The 4,161-nt window shown below is 43.3% G+C and overlaps 1 long non-coding RNA gene across 2 annotated transcripts; it reads left to right on the plus strand.

Annotated features, from left to right (window-relative positions):
* Nucleotides 1-384: 384 nt before the first annotated feature.
* Nucleotides 385-1,687, plus strand: LOC121195371. Of its 2 annotated transcripts, none has more exons than XR_005895466.1 (3): nucleotides 385-451; nucleotides 775-927; nucleotides 1,628-1,687. It is a non-coding gene; the product is annotated as an uncharacterized LOC121195371 (long non-coding RNA). The 2 variants fall into 2 exon arrangements; XR_005895467.1 differs by having other exon boundaries at nucleotides 423-451; nucleotides 690-927.
* The last annotated feature ends 2,474 nt before the right edge of the window (nucleotides 1,688-4,161 follow it).

Consider the following 4,161-nt stretch of genomic DNA (forward strand, 5'->3'; position numbering starts at 1 on the left):
AATGAACTAAACACTGCCATGAATGTACTTACTGAAAACCTTGGAAGTGATGTGGACTTTCCTGTAGTTTCCTCTTGTCCTTGTAACAGCAGTAGCTCCTCCCTTCCTTGTCAATAATTGTGCAGAAATATCTGAGTGCTTCTTTCTTCCTAAATCATGAGCAAGTCCTGTCCAGTCCAGCTGTTTATGACTTTTGTTTTTGACTTCTGAACTTGTCTCCGGCTGTGTGTCCACTTACTTCAGCCTGTGACATCAGACTGTAGAATGTTGATACATCAAAGGCATCAAAGGACAAACACACGCGCGCGCACGCACACACACACACAGGTAGATTGTGTGACTTCCTGTAAATGGAGAGGGGAGGAGCAGGTAAAACTGAAAGTGTTCAGTCAGTTCAGACTCCATTTTAACTAAACAGAACAGGAGGAGGAAAACTGAAGGCTGAGGCAGGGTGAGTGTTAATACAACATTATTATTATTACATATGCATTTTTTATATTATTATATTATATATTGTTATTTTAATGTCAAAGTGTCTGAGTCAGTTTCAGACTCAGAGTTAAAATAAACTGGCCAGGTGGAGAGCTGCCTGTTTTTATTTCACTGTGGACTCTGTTAGTCTTATGTGTGTGTGTGTGTGTGTGTGTGTGTGTGTGTGTGTGTGTGTGTGTTACTTCCTGTTCTCTCAGTCTTGTATGTGAGTCTTGATCAGACTTGTCTGTCCTGGCTCTTTGTGTGTCTGAGCTCAGTCTGTTTTACTGGTTACTTTCTCAGACTGACTGAAGTCCAGAAGATGAGTGTTTGTGTGGAGGAAGAGGAGGACAGAGCTGAGTCTCCACGATCCAGCTGTCTGTCTATGAAGAGTGACTGGTCCAAAGACTTTGATCATCCAGCCTTCAGCCATGAACCTGGACCCTCAGACACAAAGTAAGAAAACTGCTACAAACCTATGAACCTCCAAACTTTGGGCTATAACAGTGTTTAGTGTGTTGACGTCCTGCAGTTGTCGTCTCTGCCTACAACAGCTCTTCCTGGATCTTCTGGCTCATCAGTGTATTCATACTGACTGCTGAGGCTGCTTGTTTCTTTGTTTTCTTTGTTTCTGACTAAAGAACATTTTTATTTTCACTGATTTTCCATATTTTTCTTATTACCAATAAATCCCATGTGCAGAGTCAAACCCACACAGAATGTGTATCACAGCCTGATAGATCTGATTAATCTGAGCCAGAAAATATTAAAACACATCAATTGTTACCCTGGGTGACATGTTCCTTCCTGTTTGTGAACACACACCTACACACACACACACACACACACACACACACACACACACACACACCAAATGTAGATAAATCCACAGATCAAAATAGTCCCACTACAGTTCTTTAGAGCTAATGTGAGTCAGGTCATCAACACGTGGAAACTGCACATATTTTATGATTAACTGACACAACAGTGTTGTTTAGGGATGCCAGTGTGTTGCCTCCATCCTTTAGTATAGTGTTCAGTGCTACAAGGTGACGTTGCTGCAGGACGTCAGCTGAGAGTTCCCAGAATGACTTTGTCCTCAGACAATTTATCAGTGATTGATGTGATATGAATAAAAATGTGTTTGTGTTTTCAGAGGTCAGGACCACAGACTGAGAGCAGAGTCTCCAGGATCCAGCTGTCTGTCTATGAAGAGTGACAGGTCAGATCAAATCAAATCAGGCTTTGTGTCACTATGCTGTACATACAACTGCAGTGCAGACAAAATGAGGCAGCGTTTTCTTGGTTCTGCCTTTTATGCTGGCTTGTCCAGACTTGTCCCCTGCCCTGAAGGCTCTGCCTGCAGTCAAAAGTGAGCGCACCTCAGCTATCATCCAGGGTTTCTGGTTACCACGTGCATTGAAGGTCTTGGCTACCGTGACATCTTTTGTATACTTTGCGATGTAGCAGGTAACCGCCTCTGCATACTCCCTGATGTCTACACAGTCTCCCTGGGAGGCTGCAATCTTGAAGACCTCCCAGGCTGTGTTCTTGAAGCAGTCCTGAAATGCAGAGGTGGCACTCTCTGGCCAGATCCGTGTGTGTTTTGTCTCTCGCCTGCTGCACTTCAGAAGTGGTTTGTATGTGGGCACCAGCATGATGGATAGGTGATCAGAGCGGCCCATGTGGGGCAGGAGGTCGCACTGTATGCATCGGGAGAGTTTATATACATTAAGTCCAACATGTTCTCTCCTCTGCTTTTAAAGTCCACACATTGTTTGAACTTGGGGAGCACAGTTTTAAGTTGGTATGATTGAAATCCCCTGCGATCACTACGAAGCTGTCTGGGTGTTTTGTCAACAGCTCACTGATGGCATCATGCAGCCCTCTGAGTGCATCGTTAGCATTAGCGGGGTATGTACACAGGGGGTATGTACACAGCCGCTACGATCACGTTGGTGAATTCCCTCTGGAGATAGAATGGCTGGCATTTCACGATGAGGAAGTCCACCAACCGGCGTAGTGAGTTTAATCCTCCAGGCTTCAGTAATGAACCTGGACCCTCAGACATAAAGTAAAAGACTGTTTCTATTGTAAACTGACCTGAGGGTGATTCAGTTCTCAGACATATTTAAAGGAAACAGGGAGACACCAGGGGCAAGATCCACAAAACTCTGTGTCCACACAAAGACAAAAATATGCACACACACTCTTTTCAGCAGATTTATAAAGCAGAGCTTTCTCATGTTACTGTTTTATCAGTCTCATTGTGAGATTTAGTGTATGAACACGAGTCTGATTGCCACTTCCAGAGTCTGTAGACCTGTCAATGAAAAGAAGGACAAAGAAGAAACACAGTGTCTCCATGTTGGAGGTTCCACTTTAATGATTTACACATGTGAGCCCTTAACAGCTTCTTGACATTGTGAAACAAATCTGGATATTTGTTTACAACAATCAACAAAACATTTAATCTCAGCACAGGTCGTGCTGCTAAAATCATTTGTTGTCAGGTTTCTGGGATTTAATGACTGTTGTAAAGGAGCAGAATGTCCTCACACTGGATTGTAGCTCCCAAAAAAGTTTGATCAGACTGAAAAAGGAAACGCTTTGACCCTACAGGGTCTTCATGAGTTAAATGGTCAACATGACAATGAGCTGATAGGACTCAATACATCATCAAGATAAAATACATTATCAGAGCCTGAAAGAATCCCAACAATCTCACAGTAATCCACCCAAAACATCCAAGAGTATCTCAGTAAGTTCAAATATTTGTTGGAAAATGTATAAGATATAAAATCTGAGAGAAAGATCCAGAACAAGAGCTGGACTGCAGACAGTCAGTCAGAGCAGCACTGTACAAAGTAAGACTGTACATCTGTCTGCTCATGTCATCATCTCTGAAAACAGGACCTGTGGTTTGATACAGTCATTTGTTCTATCATACAGCTTTGACATTTAAGATGATTAGAAATACCACAAAATGAAAAAGCTTTTCTTTGCTTGTCTTCAGTTTTAATGCAGCTGATGAAAGAAATGAGCAGATTCTCAGATTCTCTTTCTTTAGTCTGACATTGTTTCTTCTGTGTCAGCAGATTTTCAGCAGACAGTGGTCTGCAGGAGGTTTTAGATGAACATAAGATCAGTCTGAGGAGGAGATGTGAACGTGTGACTGAAGGAACTGATGGAACAGGAAGTGAAACCCTCCTCAACAGGATCTACACTGAGCTCTACATCACAGAGGGACAGAGTGAAGAGGTTAATACCCAACATGAGGTGAGGCAGCTGGAGACAGCTTCCAAGATGAAGACCCTCCATGACACTCCAATCAAGTGCCATGACATCTTTAAAGCCTTACCTGACCAACAGAGACGCATCAGAGTCGTTCTGACGAACGGCGTTGCTGGCATTGGAAAAACCTTCTCAGTGCAGAAGTTCACTCTGGACTGGGCAGTGGGCTCTGAAAACCAAGACGTCAGTCTGCTGGTTCTGCTTTCATTCAGGGAGCTGAACCTGATGAAAGACGAGCAGTACAGTCTTCTCAGGCTGCTCCACATTTTCCATCCAACATTAAAGAAGGTCACAGCAGAGAAGCTCGCTGTCTGTAAAGTGTTGTTCATCTTTGACGGCCTGGATGAAAGCAGACTTTCACTGGATTTCAGCAACAGGGAAGTCGTGTCTAATGTC

This window comes from Toxotes jaculatrix, chromosome 16, assembly GCF_017976425.1.
Source record: "Toxotes jaculatrix isolate fToxJac2 chromosome 16, fToxJac2.pri, whole genome shotgun sequence".
NCBI lineage: Eukaryota > Metazoa > Chordata > Actinopteri > Toxotidae > Toxotes > Toxotes jaculatrix.